Source organism: Equus asinus, chromosome 7 (genome assembly GCF_041296235.1).
Source record: "Equus asinus isolate D_3611 breed Donkey chromosome 7, EquAss-T2T_v2, whole genome shotgun sequence".
NCBI classification, from domain to species: domain Eukaryota; kingdom Metazoa; phylum Chordata; class Mammalia; order Perissodactyla; family Equidae; genus Equus; species Equus asinus.
Window position 1 is genome coordinate 78505777 of NC_091796.1, and position 19944 is coordinate 78525720.

The 19944-nt window shown below is 45.8% G+C and overlaps 1 protein-coding gene across 1 annotated transcript in view; it reads left to right on the plus strand.

Moving 5' to 3' along the window:
• The first annotated feature begins 1745 nt into the window (after positions 1-1745).
• Positions 1746-19944, plus strand: part of SUSD6 (sushi domain containing 6) — a 93729-nt gene continuing 75530 nt past the window's right edge. Inside the window, exon 1 of the mRNA XM_014867193.3 lies at positions 1746-2015. The gene's annotated coding sequence lies outside the window, so the exon portion shown is untranslated. The remainder of the gene's footprint in view (positions 2016-19944) is intronic.

Here is a 19944-nt window from a genome sequence, read left to right on the forward strand (position 1 = left end):
GGGACCTGGAGGAGCTGGGCCAGACTGGGGAGAGCACCACACACAGTCCTTGCTCCGACTTTGACTTGGTTCTGTGGACACTGGGGGTCCAGCGGAGGATTTTTAGGCAGGGAGTAACAGACCTGTAGAGGGTCTCCAAAGCCATTTTACAATGTGAGAGTTCACGGAGCCGGTTAGTGCCCAAACCGCTGTGCAAAGCCAGGGGCTTGAAATACCGGGCCTCTCCATCTCCCACTACACCAAGCTGCTTTGCGGATGATGTGCCCTCTCTTACTCTTTTCATCTGTCTTCTCTAATTCCCTGTCCCGGGCCTTGGGTCTGCCTGGGGTGTTCCTGCAGTCCACACAGGGTTGTTGAGCTCTGCTGAGACCCAGGCAGACCTAATGTTTGCTTTTCAACCCCGTGGTGGTCTGGGCAGTGCAGCCCCAGCGGAAGATGGAAATGAGCAGGAAGGGAGGGTGTCAGTCTTGTCCAGTGAGAAAGAAGGCAGAGCAGGGCCAGGCTCTTGGAAAAGGGAGCAACACGCGCAGGTTCTGTGGGTCGCAGAGGGGAGGGTTCTCTTGGGGCTGGGTGTGTGTGCATGGGGGGAGGAGCGCTCTTCTTGCCTTGTTGAGCTACCTCCAGGACAAGCCTGTTAATTCACAACCCTTTTCCAGAGAACCTACTAGAACTAGGCTTGGGGAGAGGCCCTGAGGGGGAGTATCTTTGTCCAAAGGGCACCAGCGAGTAGGGGCCTGCTTGACCCAAGCTGCAGCAAAGGCTGAAGTCCATGGGTCCAAGCCCAGACTCTGGCACTGATTCTCAGTAGGTGCGCCTCCACATTTATTGAGCACCTCTGAGACAGGCACTGAACAAGGCCCTGGGGCACCAAGATAAGAGTCACAGTCTTAGCCATCACGGGGCGACAAGCCCTGTAAACACATAAACGGAGGACTTATCTGCTAGGGCCGCAGTGAGACATCACCAATAAAAGATGTAGCCATACAGCGCACCAACTGCTCCACAGTATATGCTGGAAAACAGCCCAGGAGGCAAGGCTCAGGATAGGAAATAAAGTTAGGGGTGTGGCCGAGTTCCAGCCTGGACTCTGCTTGTCCTGGCTCTGAACTTCCGTGTTTGTTCTTAACCTTGAGGTCCGCCGTGTGCTGAGGAATCACTTCGGAATGCTTGCTAGAAGAAAGACTCCTGAGTGCGACTTCACCGAATCAGAAGGCTGAAGATAGGGCCCTGAAGCTGCATTTACACCCGCCCCTCCCCCCAGGGCAATTCTGAAGTTGGCAGGCTCGCACCCTAGTTGGAGAAGTACTGCTTAATAAGAGATAATGACCTGGCCCAGCCATAGGTCAGGCGAACCATCCAAGAGCTAACAAGCAACCCGCGTGAAAGCGCCTTGTGAATCTGAGAACAAACCAATTCTTTGCAAAGACTAGTAAACCAACAATCCAAATAATATCCAAAAAAATCTAAGTAATAATAATAGTAAAAGAACTGGGGAGCGCACTGCGAACACGGTGCAGTCCACTCCGGCGCAGTCGGTGCGACTGTCTCTTTAAGGCTCCCCGGCCCAACCCAGTCTCTCCTCCCGAGGGGCGTGCCGCCCGGCCGGCGGCGCGTGCGTGCTGGCAGCCGTCGGCCGGCAGGGCCTCCCAGCCCGGCGGTCTCGGCGGCGCGACGCCGGCGCTTGTTGCGTGCGCGCCTGGCCCCGCCCCCTGCCCGCCCCTTCCCCTCCCTCTCCGCGGGCCTACCCCGCCCGTACGGTACAGCTGGCCCAGTGACGCGGACGCAGCCGCCGCCGCCGCAGCTACGACCGCCGCGTTCTATTCTCCTCAGCCGGCGACAGCCTTGCCTCCTGCCTCCCGCCTCCTCCTCCTCCTCCCGCCGCGCCAGCCAGACCGGCACGCTGGGCCTCGCTTAGAACCCGGAGGGCTGCGGGCGCGCGCAGGCTGCGGAGCAGATCCCGGCGCCGCGGAGGCTGCGAGCGCCCCCCTCCCGGAGGTCGCCGCGCTGTTCCCCGGGTGAGTTGTCACCGCGGCAGGGGTGCAGGCATTGTGTCCCTGGCGCGCCCGGCCGGCTGTCAGGGGCGCGGGGCCGGCGCGCGCCGCCCGGAGGGATGCGGGGGAGCCCGGCGTCGGCTGCCCTCGGCGCTGGCCCCGCTGTCACCCGGCCGGCCGGCCGCGAGCCCCGCGCTGGCGTGGGCCGCCCGGGCGCGGTGCCGGGAGGGCGGCGGGGGCCTGTGCGAGGCCGGGGGGAGGACCGGACGGCCGGTGTGCGGCAAGGGCTTGGTGGCCGGGGTCGTGCTCCCCGCCCGGGAGTTCGGGGGACAGCCCCCACTCTGCAGGTCGCTGGAGAGGAGGTGGCGGAGGCCCCCTTTCTTTATTACTCTTCTCACTGCCTCCTCCGGCCGACTAAAGCTGCGGGCCCTGCGCCGGCAGGGGGGCTTGGCGGCTTCCGAGGAAGCCGTGGAGCCCGGGTGGGGAGTGCCGGAGCTTTCTGGTGCCCCCGCGCCTCGTCTCGTCTTGTATCTCAGAAACTTCTTATCCGGGCTGAGACTCACCGAAACCACTTCCTGTTTGTATATGTAGACTTTCTTTTTTACTCCTGGTTTTTAGAGACTCCAGATAATTAGCGCAGGTCCGACCCTCCCGCAGTGTTGTGGCGGTGGGGCTGCGGGGCTGCGGAAGTGGAAGAAGTTATCTTAAACGAGATTAGGCGGGGGAGGTGGTTTTGGGAACCCTGAGACCCGGGAGGGAAGAGGCGTCAAAAGGAAGTCCTGGGCTGGTTCGAGGGAAGTTCGCGTCTTGGCACAGAGGCCTGATGCTGCTGTTCCCACAGAATGTTCTCTCGGTGGCAGGCGGCATGCTGGGCTTTGTTGCTCTTGCTAACTAGGCTCGTGTGTGCTTTGTAGAGAGGTGCGGTAAAAGGACCCAGTTCAATTAAATCATAGGTGTTTACTCCCCTTCTAGATCTGCAGAGGTGGGAAGTGTGTCTTTCCTTTTCACAGTGGTTAATTCATTTCTTGCTCTTTAAATCTCTCTGGTTTAAAATATGCATATAGATGATGCATACACACACCTTTTCTGTTTTGGGAATTCCACACCCAAATTGTCACCATCTAGTGGAGGCTAGTAGAGACATGCGCTTGGCATTGAGTTCTGAATTTTCTGGGCTTTGGTTTAGCTAGATGCATATTCAACCAGAATGAAAAATTTCAGAGTTTGGGGGGGAGATATGTCTATCTCCCCCTCAATAAAGGAGGTATTTAACAGTGTAACAGTAATAGCAATAGTAGGGAAAAGTTATTGAGGATTTACTGTTTACCAAGCTTTGTGCTAAGCTTAATCTCATTTAATAAATAAGAAACTTTTGAGATAGATATTGTTGTTATTCCCATTTTTCCAGTCAAGACAAAAGCCAGACAAATTCAGTAGCTTGCCCAAGGTCACAAAGGTAGCTCATGGTGGAGCCCACACTCTTAACTACCAGATTGTACTGTTAGTTTCTAGTTTGCTTACTTTTTGTTAAAATTGAAACTGGAGGCTTTCCAGAACATTTTCAAAGCACTACTTCTTCAGGATATGTCTCAGATCACGAGCATCCTTAACTCTTTCTCCAAGGTACACGTTTATGGTATGCTTGCACAGCATTCTTCTGTTCATCCATTTATTCTTTCATTCAGTACTCACAGGTATTTATGTGATACAGAATGTATGCCAGGTGCTGTGCTAGATATTGGGGATACTGCAGCAAATAAGTCAGAACTCAACCATGCCCTTAAGTACTTCACAGTCTATAAGTCAGTTTATTTTGGTTTGTTAATTTTCACTCGTGGCTATTTGCTGCTTAAGGAGCTTCTGCCCAATGAGTTAAACAGAGGACAGTAGTGGTATGAGGCCTGATAGAGAGGACTTCCTGTCCACAAATTGACTTTTTGGATACTGTAGTAGAAATGGCACATGAAACAAATCCTCACCTACAGCTAGATGGGAACAGGTCTCTGGGTACTCAGAGTAGGACTGCCCACCATCTGCCCTGCAGTATTTAAATCCTGAGATCAAAACCACTGTTAAATGACAGAGTTCAACTTATTTGCTGAGGCCTGGCTTCTCAAAGCTCAGAATTAGGGCACACAGAAAGAAAAGGAAGAAAAGTAGAATTAGGTGTTACAGATGCAGGCTGTCAGATGAAGAGACCTCAGAACTTTGTCTGGTTGCCTGGCAGGTCTCCATCATGTGGGGATTGAACATGTGCTCTTATGTGATGGTGCGTCTCCTGGCAGGGGATTTCCTCCTTTGCTGTTACTGGGGCAGCAATTCCTACAGCTACCCTCTCCCTCCATACACATACCCATGCACCCTCCAAAGGTAATAATTCACTTGACTTCTTAAAAGTAAGAACTTCTTTCTAGTTTGTTGCTACTGAGCATTGTTTCACTCCATGCTTTCTCATCCCCTAGATAAAAACCTGCCTTTTGTTTCAAATCTTTCCTTGTGCTCTTTTTCCATATCTTTAGCTCTTCTGACAACCAGGTAACTAATGGTATCTGTCTGTGAAGTTGGAGAATTACAGGATCTTTAAAAAAATTAGTGAGTCACGTAATCTTCCTCATTTCTGTACCAAAACAAGTGAACTGGGGAGAATGTCTTTAGCAGAGCCGCTTGCAGGCAGAGAAAGAAAGCCAGGCAACACATGTGCTTTTCTTTCTCCTCCGGTTCCCATTTCCAAGGACACTTCACGGAGAGGTAGCAGCAGGGCTGTAATGGCCCTTACAGGCCTGAAATCCCCCCTTACAGGCCTGAATGTCAGCAGATGCACTGGGCCCGGTTGTGTAATTGCCTTGCATGAAGCATTTTACTGAACTCCTGAGTTGACATGTGATCTCCTAGTTGAAGCTGACAAGCAGGGTTCATTTTTCCCCCTTCTATCTGCCTGGGCAGTAGAGAAGTCTTGTTTAGGGGGCATTCCTTCAAGCAATAGGAGAAAGATGAGAAGGAGCAAATAGAGGAACAAGCCCAGTCCCCCCACTTCCCCCACTTTTTTTTTTAGAACTTTGAAAGCAAATGCTGCTCCTGTGCAGACTTGAGTGTTGAGGGTTAGGACACTTAGGTTAAGGGTAAACATTGGGACAAATGCATATATGATAATAGAGATGCTTTCTCCTCAAGATGGCTTCAGTCTGGTGGCCACCCACATATCCGACCAAAGTGAGACTTCATGTAGTGGAATGGCTTTTTAAAAATTAATATTCTTAAGTTATGTTGCCACATTTCAGGAAACTTGGAAACCAGAGCAGTGAGAAATAATGCCTGTAATGTGGGAAGGGGTAGTTCCATGTTGGTGGGAGTGAAGGATGCGGCTTGAGGTTGGGGCTGGGGGTTTTGTGATGGTATTTGAAGCTGCTGACAGCTGTGGATCTGAGACCAGTGAAGCAATTTCAGGACAGCACTGGGGAGACTGTCCTTGAGCATCAAGATCTGTTCACTCCCACCCTGGTTTGGATTCAAGGCAACAGCCATTGTTCCCTGGGATGATTGTAAGTTCTGGAGTGTCTCTGTGTAAAAACCTTTATCTGTAAAAGCAGAGGTGCTGGGGAAAGAGGTGCCTCTTACAAGTCTTAGGTTTTAGTGGCAGAGCCTGCCAGGTACCTGTGAATGTTTCCTTTTTCTTGTGCTCACGTGTGTTTGACCATGTCCTTTTTCTTCCCTTTTACTCCTTTGGCCTAGAAACCAGCAGGGTTCCTCTATTAGCGCTCTCATCCTCTGGTTCTTACCTGAGTCTGAAAGTCTCCACTCTGCTGGTAGACTTTGCAGTGACATCGAGCCGGGTCACTTCAGCCGTGAAAGGCCACCTGTGCTATTGTTAGGGCTGGGGGACAGTTGAGTGTGTGTGAAGGTGCTAGTATAGCAACAGCAGAAAATGCAGCTGTAGTGAGAACTAAATGGGTTTCACAGACTCTGGTGTTGCTGTGATGTATTCTGCCTCTCTGGTTCTTACATCTCAAAAAAGGAAAATAGCCACCCTTGAAACATCTGAAGGCTGCCTGCCAGGAATCAGAAACAGGATATTATTGAAGCATTTTTCTCAAGCAGAAACAGATGTAGTACCCTGTTACTGTCGCCAGTGTTAGTAGATCCTTAAAATTACGTGATAGCAGTGTGCCCTTAAATGTACTCTCCCTCTTCCCCATACACAAGTGTTATACTTTTGGGCAGGGCCTCATTGCTTGATTTGGGAAAGTTAGCCTGGTATTCCTGATGACTGTAATAGCCTCTCAGTGGGTTTGCAGACTGCAAAGGTGGTGACTGACAATTCTTTATTACTCAGAAGAGAATCTTCTGTGGTGAGAAGTTAAAAGATTGAGGATTCTTTTCTCCTCTGGTTGGGTATTGCACACAAAACCTCAGAGAAGAGACACGAATAGGGGCTCTTTCCCAGCTGCCTTTCTTTCTTACCATCCTTTCTTGGGGAGGGGGAGCTTCTAATCTTTCCAAATCCAACCTCCTGCCAGCAGTGACTTGGCCTCACCCACAGAAGACTAAGATGAGAGTGTGGAATTGCCCTGTGTGTAGACTCTCCTTGCTGAAATTTGGGTAGACTAGCCTTCAGCTTCTGACAAAGCCAGTAAAAGGAAGCTGGCTTGTGGGAATGTGGTATAGAAGTCTGTTTATCCCATTTTTCCTTCTTTGGGTTGTTCTCCGTTGATCTCAATAAACTAGGTGGCTGGAAGTTTTAAAAAGGGAACTTGAACACAAGAACCAGGTGGTTTTACTTATTTTGCATTTTAAATTGAGCCAAGGCAGACTGAGGGAAGACTGAGGGGGATTTTTTTATTTTTTTAAATTGTCAGTACACTATGACAAGCTTACGGAAAGCTTGGAAAATAAAGGGGGAAAAATCACCGTGATTCTGCCATCCTAACACAAACATCATTTCAATGTATTCTACTTTTTCTATCTTTTATTGATAATCCCTGTATATTTAATTTTTTGTTCTATTTTTTTTCATTTAGCATTATACCATAAGCATTTTCCTAATTGTGGCACATAGCCTTTATGGTTATTTTTAAGGCTTTATAATATTCCATCAAATAGATCACCTATGATTTAAATATCCCCTCTTTATACATCTAGATTATTTCTAAGTCTGCACAAGGGGATTTTTTTTTTGAGAGGTGATTTTATTTTGTCATACATTTTTTTTTAAAAGAGCTTTATTGAGACATTATATGTTAAAAAATTCATCCCTTTAAAGTGTATAATTCAGTGGATTTTAGTGTGTTTACAAAGTTGTATAACCATCGCCATAATCTAATTTTAGAACATTTCATCACCCCCAAAAGAAACCCCATTAGTAGTATTCCTCTACAATGCCCTCGGCCCATGGCCACCACTAATCTACTCTCTCTCTATAGTTAACCTGTTTGGACATTTCATATAAACAGAATTATACAATATGTGGTCTTTAGTAGTCGGCTTCTTTAACTTAACATAATGTTGTTGAGGTTTATCCGTGTCGTAGCATGTATCTACTTCATTCCACTTTATTGCTGAATAATCTGTTGTATAGACATACCACATTTTGTTTGTTCATTCATCAGTTAGTGGACATTTGGATTGTGTCTCTTTTCTGGTTATTATGAGTAATGTTGCTATGAACATCTATGTATAAGGTTTTATGTGGACATATGTTTTCGTTTCTCAGGGAGAGAATTTAAAAGCTGCATCCATATTTCTGCTTTGGAGTTAACATTCTACTTGGTTATGCAGTTTGTTTGGGGAAGAACAGTGTTACAGCAAAATCTCTTGATCCTGTAGTTTTGAGGATATTCTCCTGAATTAAGAAAAGATATTACGAAAAAAAATTAATCATGTGTTTATGAAGTTTGAACTTTCCAGTAGCATTATTTCCGAATCTTTGGTGCAAAACTTTAAACAGTAGTGAGAGTTGACAGATGCAGTAGTGCCTAAATTCATTGCACATGTACTACTGCTTTAAAAAAAAAAACGGATTTTCAGTGTGAAGCCTCAGTTCTAAAACGTGCCATTGTGTTTTATGGAGAGAACTTTGCCATGAACCTCGTAGAGCCTTCCTTATCAAATGTAGTTTATAGTTCTCAGAAGCTTTTTCTTTCCTTGTGAAAAATTCCATGCCAGGGTTCTGTGCACCTGCTTGGAGGCTTCTGCTAGGCTGGGGAGTGGAATGCTTACTGAATAGATAGCCAACCAGCGAGGTAGGGGGAGGGAGAGGGCTGTGAGTGCGATTAAAATGTGGGTCTGAGAAAGAATGCTCTTGAGGTCAGCTCTCACAGGGCTTTTGCTGGTGGACCTCAGTTGCACCTGAGGTTAAAAATATACATCATGCCAGACACAAAGAGGAACAGATGGTGCTGCTGGGAGTGTTATTTCCTCTACAGGATCTGCCCCTGGGTGGTTTTACATCCTACCAGCTGTATTACTGAAATAATACAATGCCTCCCTTTACCCTTGTCCTAATTGGAACTACCAGCATTCATGATCAATAGCTGGTCTTGCTTTCCCTGCTCCTAGATCCCTACCAAAATCTCTTGAAAGTATGCATGTGCAGGTGACTGGATTGTTTTTATCAGCAGGTCCAGATGGTTCTACCCTAGAGAAACGTGGGACACAGGGCACACGCATGCCCTTTTGTCCGGCACAAGCCAGACAAAAACCAGGAACCTGAATTTTCTTCTCCTATACCTGTATTAGGCTCCTGTACCTGGAGCCAAACCCAAGGGATTGGTTCTTCCAGAAAGTTCCCTCGTGGGGGTGTGTATGTGTGTGTGTGTGTGTAAGTAAATATGTGTGAATGTAGCCATAACATCCCTACCACAATTCATTGCCAAAAGTTTTGGATTTGGAGTGGGCTCTCCCTGTTAAGGCAAGTTCTATTCCCAAGTCCTCAGAGGCTCAAAAGGCTCTGAGACAAGATTCTTATCTGAAGATTCGAATTTTGTAGTGGAGTGTCCACGTGTTGCCAAAACTCCTTGCACAGCAAACTAAGTATGTGACGAGAGAGACTATGTAGGCTCATGAAATGCCAGAGTTAGAAGGATGGGACTTGGAAGATCATCTCATTCTACCTGCTCACTTTATAGAAAGGAAAAATGGAAAATGGATGCTCAGAGCTGACTTGCTTTTGAATGGTGACAAGGCCAGGGGAGAAGCCAGGGCTCTTGAGCCCTAGTCTACTGCTTGTTCTACCCTGGTGTGATCAACTTCTTTTCTCCTCTGGGCCTGTCCCACGAAAGGGGGTTGGGATCCCAGCAGGATGTGTGGTTCGTATTGTTAGGACAAGTTCAAGCCCCTTCTGTAATTATGGTTTTGTGTCTAATAGTGAAATTACAAAGGAGAATGAGTCTTTAAGGGAAGAACTGTTTTTAAAATGGGTGCTGTTTGCAGGGTGAACATACTTAACTATTTTATCTTTGTCCTGTGCTTCTTTGCAATTCAAAAAATGCCACCTGACTCTAGGCCAGTGGGACATGTTCTCTGAGTCATTTTCTCCTTTGAGTCCCCCTGCCTAGGTGGACAGTGGCAGGTGCTGGTGGCATCCTAGGTGTAGTAGGACTGCCTGATAATTGAGAACATGCTGTTTGGGAGGGCTAATGTCCCCTCCCTCCCACCCCATTAGCAGACCAGAACCCTTCATGACTATGGTTCTGATTTCCTCAGGTTTATTTTATGTGAGATCCCAAATTCATCCAAGTACAGTGTGAAAACACATCTCTGACCAGCCAGAAATAAGCTTCCTAGGCTGAGGTCATATGTGTTAGCTTTTCCCATCCCAGAAAGTCAGTGAGCAGTTTTATGTTCACTGGGTGCTGCTCTTTCAGTTGGCATGCTCAAGACATTTCTAGAGAATTAACGAATGGTATGTTGGCTGGTCCACACCTTTATCAATCCTTGATTCCCATCTGCCTCTAGGTATAAACTCTGCCATGGGAGGGCCATCTACCTCCTCGTTTCAGTTCTGTGGGGATTTTGCTTGTTACACAGTAGGATGGCAAGAAAAACAGGCTCTGGGTTTCGTTGAGTTTCATAACAGTTCATTGGTCCATCTTTTTTTCTCTCTACATGCACCTTCAAGTCGTAATTTGTGAGCTGATAATCTGGTTGGGCTGTGACATCAGGCTGGTGGGAGGTGGGTCAATGGTTGCTGCAGAAACCAAAAGGAAGTAAATCTAGTCATTTCTTCAGCGAGTATTTAGTGAGTGCCTTTGTTCGGTGCTTGGTATAGAGTTGTGAACAAAGAACAAAATAGACACAATACTTGCCCTCATGGAGTTAACAGTCTGGGGAATACCCATGGGTTATTTAATTTGAGAGTAGTATTGGAGGAATCTGTTGTGTAAAGTAGGCTTTCAGCTTGACTACTCTGAAGGAGTTGCTCTAGTGTTTTCAGTGACACTTGTGCTCCAACCCAGCAATCACCCTGGAAGGGACACGGGCTTAGAGAATTCCCCTGCCATAAGACAGCACATTACCTTTCTCTGCAGAGTGAGCTAAGTCTAGGAGTTTGGTCTAGTGTGAAGATTCCTGTATTCCAGCTTTAACTAATCAGTTTTTAGTGTGGGAATGTTTTCTGACCCTGGAATATCTTCTTTATTTTTAATTAAGAGAGAAAAGCAGATGTGGGTTCAACAGTGAGAAATTGGGAGAAGGGAAATAGGATCAGTGACGTGAAAGCCATAGGGAATCCTTTTTCTCCCATCTCCAAGCCTCAACTTTAGATGTAGTTGTTGATTTGTGATCTCTCTTTTCCTGATATATCTGTGCATTATAACCTGCTGGGGGCAGTAAGGACCTAGTACAATCCTGCACAAATAAAGCTCCCAATAAATGTACATCCACGTATATTTTGCCTCTGTGGGTAGCCATCTCTGTATAAGCTGAGATTGGAAATCCCCAGACATCGGTGACTGTCTCATCTACTTCTTTGTACTCAGCTCCTTGATAGTTGGTTGGTTGATAAGTGATTGACCAGGTGTAGAGAATTAAAATAAAAAGGGAGAGAGAGCAAGGTGGGAGGATGTGAAGGAAATAGGATATTGGAGGTGGTCCAAAATGTTTTAGCAAGGCCAGTCAAAAACAAACTACAGGGCCCATTAAGAATTATGATCCAAGACCAGAGAGTCACCCCTGCTAATTTTCAGGTGCAGGTCTTTGTGTCTAGAACTCTGTCATTCTTTCAAAAGCCTCAGGAGGCATCAGTCATGCCTTAAATCCAGCTCACACATGTGCATCTGCAGTTCGGCCTTCTGTACTTCTCTCTCTCTCCGTGTATCCACTGTGAATCCGGTTGTAGGCCAGTAGTTAACACGGGATGGCTTGTTTCTGTTTGTTCTCCAGAATGGAGCTCTTTTGGGGGTTGTATTACTTCTGGAATTATAAAATATAATTTTGTGGGTCATCTCCTTTGAAAGTCTTTGTATGCTCTTGAAAAATCACATCTTTGAAAGAAGGGCTGCTCTCTACAGATGCTGACTGCTTTTCTTGGGATGTATGCGAGCAACAGTAGAAGGAACAGATTTCAGAGCCTTTGGTGTTGGTAAAACTTTCAGTGAATAGCAACAAGGTAGGTATTTTTCAAGCAACACATCTGAACTCATTTATTAATTGAACAAGTATTTATTGAATGTTCTTTCCCATATAATCATCTCCCTACAGGGATTCTTTGCAGCTCACAGTCTAACAAATTTTTTGAGTTGTTCTCCAGCATTTTGGTTAGTCTTTTCCCCTCGTAGATTTCAAGCCTCTTGAGGATGGAAGGGCTAGTTTAAGTTTCCTCTGTATTTACTATGCAGGCTGGGCATCTTTTTTGATAACAATAAAGATTTCTTCATTTTACAATGTGCTTTCACATAAGATATCATATTAATACTATGAGGAAAGTTTTAGTCCCATTTTACAAATGGGAAAACCAAGACCTTTGGTAAGCGGGAGACCTTTAGCAGTGACTGTACTTATAAATAGTGACACTGAGTCAGCTGGGACTCAAGCTGAATCACACATTGGTGCCTCATGCTGGAAAATAGGAAACCTCCTATTGCAGACTTGATAAATTTTAACTTGCTCATGAAAAGTGGTAAAACCACCCCTTTCCTGGTTTCCCAGCCCCATCTCAATACAGATTCTGTCAAGGTTGGTATGTCAGTATGTTTTTGTGTACTGATGGGACAAAAATGTGCAAGTGTACGTAATTCGTCTCCTAACTAAGGAAAAGCATTCCCATATAGTCAGAGGGGCTTTTATTTTTATTTTTTGGAGGAAGGAGGAGGCCATACGGATAAAACCCTGGTATCTAGAAATCCATGCAGTTTTCACTTATTAAAGGTTCCAGTTGGGGGTAAGCCAGAACAGAAATTCTGGGTTCTTTGGGTTCTAAGGGATCTGTGATGGGGATTTTGAGCAGCTTTGCAAACTTACGCTATATTAGGCATTGTTTGCAATCTTCATTATCTCTTTCTGCAGCTGTCTTCTCAGTCCAGGCAGCTGCGGTAGGTCCAGGGCCTCCCTGAGATGCCCCCCATGCTATTTCCAAAGGGTCACTGTCTTTGCATCAGAACTCACGAGGGCTCCCGAAGGAACGTCCTTCCTTTGGCTGCTGACGCGGGAGCCCAGCGTTTCCTGTAGGGGAGGCTCCACCTCCTCTTCCCGTTGTTCTGCCCTTGTTTTCAGAGGCAGAAGATGAGCCTGTGTGGGCAGTGAGGAGGTTAGAGGTGAAGGTCACGCCTCACCCATGACAGCTTAGATTTGAAGAAACATAAAGCAGTGCTAATGGTGCTGGGGCAGGGTGTGCTTGGACTGCCCTGTGTTTTCCATTTAGTTGGGAAAGTAGAGGAGTAAGAGTGGCTGTGGGCCAGGTATAGTTTCCCCCTTTCCTATGATGAGAGCAGATGATTGTCTTAAGAAGTGGGTACTGAGGGGGAGGCAGTGGAGGATGGCGGCCTTGGAGTCAGACTGACCCTGCTTTCAGTCTCAGCTCAGCCACTTACCAGCTGTGTGACCTTGAGCAAATGTAACCTCTCTGATCTTGTTTTATCATTTATAAAATGGAGATGATGATGTTAATTAACACTTCCTGTCTCTAGAAGGGTAGCTACCAAAATATTGGGGTGGGAAACTGTGGTGGGGAATGCTGGGGTGATGAAAGGTAACAAAATAACTTCTTAAACTTTCTTTTTGTGTCATTTGAATTTTTCACTATTGGCATGTATAAATTAAATAACTTATTAAAGTTATGTTTAAAAGTACCCCTTCATGGGGGCTGGCCCCGTGGCCGAGTGGTTAAGTTCGCGCGCTCCGCTGCAGGCGGCCCAGTGTTTCATTGGTTTGAATCCTGGGCGCGGACATGGCACTGCTCATCAAGCTACGCTGAGGCAGCGTCCCACATGCCACAATGAGGTGGACCCACAACAAAGAATATACAACTATGTAACGGCGGGGGGCTTTGGGGAGAAAAAGGAAAAAAATAAAATCTTAAAAAAAAAAAAATACCCCTTCATGGGACTGTTATGAAAATAAAATAAAATGGGATTTTAAAACGCTAGGTACAGTGTCTGACAACTAAAAGATACTCAAATGGTAGTTCATTTGGGGAAGAAGTGATATGAAGTAGTTGACCGTTGCTTTTGTAGTGGTAGATTTTCCATCTGGCGTGTGTGGCTGTGGGTAAGTCTCTTTGTTAAGCCCCAGCTTCTTCAACTGAAAATGGTGGTTAACAGGAGTATCTGCTACATAGAGTTTGGGGCAGACATGTAAAATAGTTGGCCTGGTATCTGGTGCATAGTCAGTGCTCAGTAAATTTTAACTTATCAGCTGTTATTCTCACAACTGTGCTGGAAGCAAGGAGGGAGTTATGCCCACTTCACACAGTGGAAAGTGAGACACAGAGTAATTTAGTGACTTGTCTTGAGGCCACATGTTGAGTTAGCATCAGAAATAGGGCTGATGCCTGTATGGTCTCCCTGGTATTTTAGCTCTTGCCTTGTCATCCCGGGTAGCAAAGAATGGAGGCCTCACAGGTGGGCAGTCACAAAGCACTGGCCGGGGCTCCACATGTGAAATGCAGCACTGGTCTGGACAGAGGGAATTTATCTAGGGTCACTTTGGTGGGGCTGAGCGAGGGGGAGAGGCCAGCTTAGGACCACATCCCTTTCTCCACTTTCTGAGGCAGATGGACCGCATCAAGAATGACAAAAGGGTGGAGGTTATTTCCTCTCTCTCTCTTTTCTTCCACATCCTCCTGGCTTGGCAAGTGGTAGACTCCTTACCACTACCCTTGTTATGGGTTCAGGCCTCTGAACTCCTTCAGGTCCAGAAAATTCAGGTCTTGCTTTCTCCGTTAAACTACCCTGCTGCTGGAGTCCACACTGATAGCCTCACAGCCCTGAGTCTGCTCATCTCTCTCTCTTTCATTCTGGAAGGCCCACACAAGGACGGGCTCAGCTTCTCTAGGGCAAGGCCTCTCTCCACGCCGCTTAGGTACTGCCCTGACTTCCCACCTGCTCCAGAACTATCTGGCTGTTTGTGGGGCTGAATGGTTGAGTTGAAGCCAGACTTGGTGGGAAATAGGTTTTGAATTTCACTATGGGCACCTGTTCTGTATGTTTACATTTTGAGAGGAAAAAACTCAGAGTGATTTCTGCCCAGGATTGTTTCCAGAGAGTGAGAGATTCTCATCTTCAAACTCAGTCCTGGGGCAGAGCTGTGATGCCCCAACTTCTCACCTTGGGTTTGTACAGTGTGCTTCTCACCCTTACCCTTTTGGTTTTCTCTTTACCGGACTTTACTGCATTTGCCTGCTCCCTTCTTCACAGGGGACATGGAATACTTACCCATTGGTGAAAAATACAGGCAATGCAATATCAGAAGTTTTACCAATTTAAGGTTGCCTAGTAGACTGGAAGGAATGTGCATAGTTGTACAGACTCTTGCACTTGATAGTTTTTGTATTGTTTTCCTGTGTTTCAAATACACCCTTTTCCAAATTTGCATTTAATGGTGGTTGGCAAACCTTGTAGTCCATTTTTCTTTGGAATATATCCTTGCTCGAGGTATTGGGTTCACATATTGTAATTCTCTATTAGGATCTGAAGAGTATGCGGGGGCTGCTCTTGAGGCACTCACTTTTCAATACTAGATACCAACCAAGTCACTGCACCTCCAGACAAGTCCCCTCTGACCCCCAACCTGATTTCTTTTTCTTATTTATGACAGTCTGAAGGCCTCCAGTGAAGTGCATCCAAGTGCTTCCTGTTGGCTTGGCAAAAGGAGGACCCTTGGAGGATCTTAAAAATCTTGTGGAAAGGACCCTCCTAGTCCTAGCTAATTGCAAAATGAGACTCTTGATTGGAGAAGCCACCCTCTTACCTGCTTTATGAAAACCCCTCTAAAGCACAAGTTGTTTAGGCTATTTATCACATTTCTGTAGTACTTATCTGGTTTTTGAAGATAGACTTGCTTAAATTAATTTTAGTTTTAAGAGTGATGACTGGAAGTTTTGGAGTTTATTTGAGGCCTAATCATGAATTTGCAGGAGCAGCTTCAGGGTACCAAGGAGAGAGGAATGGCATGCTGCCTTGGAGCTGTCATCTACAATGCCGCCTTTTGGGAACCATATTTTAGGCAGTCCCTAGCCTATGCAAAGTCGTGCCTGGGCCTTATCAGAAATGAACCAGATGGTGCTTCTAGTAAAACTGGCAGATGTTCTTGCTATCAGAATTAATTAGAAATTTTTATGTGTAAATGTGGAATTATGGGAATCTTCCTTTTGGGGTTTTAGTTGCATGTGGAAGTACTACCCTAACCTTACAGAGGCCTTTATTTATGCCTTGCTTTTGGGCAGAAGTGACTCTTAGCTCTGTCTTTCCATCCCCTCTGGTTGCTTTTTCTCACCAAATGGATCATTTGAGTTATATAAGGTGACCAGTCCTCTCTCTAGAGTAATTTGAAGGATGCTGATGGGACTGTGTGCCCAGAATGTGCCTACTATACAGATAACGTGGTGACTAAAATGGTCATCATTTGAGTCACTCCTTTGGATTAAACACTTGGATGTAGCAGGTGTGATACCTAGAAGGAGAGACTGTGTCAGAGTCACAGAGCCCAGAAAAGAAAGAAGAGGAACAATCCCATGGGGAGAGGGAAAGGCAGGAAGTGTATTGAGTGCTTGCTCTGTGCCAGGTGCTGTACCTAGGTGAGCTTATCTTCACTTTATAGGTGAGAAAACCAAGCTCTAAAAAGCCAAGTACTGTAATTTACTGTGTTGGAGCTAGAATCAAGGTTGGCGTGATTCCAAAGCCTGTGTTTTTTTCATGGCAGAAAAAATATATGTGGATTAGGAACTTGGGGTAGAGGATAAGGTTAGTGAGGGAGACAGAGAACAAATGCCTGGAGAGAGGAGGGCAGTGCCAAGTGGGAACTGCAGTGGAAGGGTGCTTGGGAGTGGATGGTCCTGGGTGAAGGGTGTGGAAAGGAGAGGTTGGTTAGCAAAAATAAACTGAAGTGGAAAAGAAGAGAATAAAACGTTGGGATATTGTTTGGAGGGGAACTTACCATTGGATGATGGAAGCTTTTCCCTGAGGGAAGCTCAGTAGGGTTTGTTTGGGGCCCGGAGGACCAGATAGCCTCTGTAATTAGGCAGGTGGCAGTTGGGCCCCCACAGGAAGCCTTTTAATCCCTGGTATTTATAGACTGGCCTGTACTCTACTGAAAGGCTACTCCCATTTCACTTAGCAAAGGCAGCATTATCTACTTTTGAAACACCGCATTTATGGATCCCCATTTAGCCCAGCAGGAGGTACTGGGTAATGTTCCATTATATTATCCTTATTCCCTGCTGCCTCAGAGGTTGTGCAGGGACCGTTCTGCCATTTCCCTGTAAGTGACCTCTGGCTGCTCCCTGTCCCACAGATGCTTCTTTTCCTTTCAGGGATGAGTTGGAATCACGACTGGGAAAGGTAGCCCCCTTGTCTCTGTGTTGAAGGTAGCCAGAAATTCCCTAGAATGATGATTCGGATTTGTTCCCCAGCTTCTCGCCACAAGGCTGGGGTTGCTCTGTTTACAGCATGGCCAACCCTACATTCAGTCCAATTCAACGGTGATTTATTGACACCTGATAGTGTGAGTGTGTGAGGTGGTATGCAAAGATGACTGAGACAGGTCTCTGACCTAATGAGGGAGACTGATGAGTAAGCAGCTCCAATGATCAGGTTAGTTTCTTTTCCTCATGGCAGGAAGTGTCGATAAATTTCCAGTCTTTTCTAACTTAAATGGTTATTGTGAGGACTGAGTTTATTAATAATGAATTGAGACTGCTTCAAAAAATATAAAGCTAGAGATTCATGCAGAACTTTCTTAATATTACAAGGTAGACTCATAATAAAAGATAACACGTATTGAGTGCTTTCTTTATGCCAGACACTCTTCTGAGTGCTTTCTATGTGTTAGCTTATTTAATCTTCACAGCAACTTTGAAGTAGGTTGCTTATATCATACCTGTTTTACAGTTGTGAGAATTCATGCCAAAAGAGGATAAAACACCGGCCTGTGATGGCATAGCTGGTAAGTAGCAGAGCCAGGCAGTCTGAACTCTTGGCTGCACAGTGTGACCTCTGTAAAGACCCTGCAGAAGTCAGGGAACAGAGGGGGTCCCACCTCAAGGGGAGGCAGCAGGCCAGGACTTACCCTCAGAGAGCAGAAAGGAGCAGGGAAAGGTCAGGCTGGTACCAAGAAAGCATCAGCATTTCTGCACAACAAAATTAAATTAGTGAAACCATTTCTGAACTTGGAGCCATCTTTCTTGGATAATACAATTGAGAGAGATAATGTAAGCCTAGGAGGAAGAACAAAGTTGGTGAGTTCATATATACAGATGGACACTTATTGACTCCGACTGAAACACAGAAAGGCAAAACCTTAAAGGGATTGCATCTTTATTCAATTTACACGAGTGCAAAGACCCAGGCAATGTGCTTTGCGTTGGGTCAACAGCTTTTTTTTTTGAGGAAGATTAGCCCTGAGCTAACTGCTGCCAATCCTCCTCTTTTTGCTGAGGAAGACTGGTCCTGAGCTAACATCTGTGCCCATCTTCCTCTCCTTCATACGTGGGACGCCTACCATAGCATGGGTTTTGCCAAGCGGTGCCGTGTCTGCACCCTGGATTCGAACTGGTGAACCTCAGGCCGCCGAGGAGCGGAACGTGCAAACTTAACCGCTGCACCGCTGGGTTAGTCCCTCAACAGCTTTTTTAACATGCGGTGCTTATGACTGAACGTGATTACGTCTCATTAACAGTTCAGGGGAATTAGCCATCAACATCTAATCACCTGGTTCCCAAATCTTGCATTGGCTTCAGAAGTTTCCTAGAATTCCCCAAAGCAGTATCTCTCAAAATGTGTTTTAGAATCACCTTACCCACCCTACACCTTGGGAATCAGTTCTCTTGTGGATGGGGCCCTGGCATCCGCATATTAGACAAGCTTCCTGGGCCGGCCTGGTGGCGCAGTGGTTAAATGCACACGTCCACTTCGGTGGCTCGGGGTTCGCTGGTTCGGATCCCGGGTGCGGACATGGCACTGCTTGGCAAGCCATGCTGTGGTAGGCATCCCACATATAAAGTAGAGGAAGATGGCCATGGATGTTAGCTCAGGGCCAGTCTTCCTCAGCAAAAAGAGGAGGATTGGCAGCAGATGTTAGCTCAGGGCTAATCTTCCTCAAAAAAAAAAATAAATAAATAAAAGATAGTTGTTAAAAAAAAAAAAACAAGCTTCCCTCTGCTTAGTTCTGAAGTAGATCTGGGAAGCCAAGTACAAGCCTGTCTCAAGAGAGTGTGGAGCTGCAAGCAGCAGTGTCAACAATCTTCAAAGCTTCCTGTTTTCTTTTTATAATGAATGGGAATTTTGCCTCCTATTCCATAATACATCCAGGATAATTTTAATATTTAAAATGAATTACGTTATCTAACATGAAATAAATTTGAACCTCTACCAAGATTGTATGCTTTAGGGTCCAACTGCTCAGTTTATAATCTTGGCCTCATGAATTGCTATCTGTATGACCTTGGGCAAGTTATTTAACCTCTCTGTGCCTTGTCTAAAAATGGAGATGATAATAGTGCTTACCTTTTAAGGTTGTGAGGGTTAAATAAGATATTAGATGGAAAATGCTTAGATCCATGCACCATGGTTAAGCGGCCAAGTACCAGTTATTAATAATGATGCTATTATTGTTATCCTGAGGTTTCATGTTACTGGGAGTATGACCACCCAGTTATAGAATCCTGCAAGATGACAAAACATCCCTCTCCCCGTTGACACAGCCAGGCCACAGGCTTATAGAAGACCTTTTACCATCCATAGGAGTCCTGAACAGAGCACTGGGAAAATGCTTTGTGATAACAGATATCCTCAGGTCACATGCTGGCTTTAGTTCTCCAAGCCCCCTGTGTGAAGGATGTAGCATGACTGTTCTCAGGTAGTCAGAGTCTTTTACAGGTGGGAGGGAAGTACTTGTTTTTTAGAAAATATCAGAGAATCCATCAAGTTCTTTTAACCAACAACTGTTCTCTCTTCAATCTGGGCTCTTTTTTCCCCTTATTCTTATTTAATGGTTAGGGCTAAATTGTACTTTTCCTTTGTAAAGGTGCATGTCTCAAATTTGTTTCCCCCATTAAATAACTTGTTTTTAAAAAATTTAATAAATCACAAGTTATACTTGTTTCTTGGAGAAAGATTAGGAAATATAAATTACTTGGGGTCATGGAGGGAGAAATCACCTGTGATTTTTCTTCCAGAGCTCACCACTGTTCACCTGTTATTGTGTTGTTTCTGTCTAGTCTAGGATGGTCAGAGATGGCAGAGTGGCTGGCAGGTGTCAGACTTCAGAGAGAGGGGCTGCATTTCTGGGACCCAGCCTGGCTCTCCTG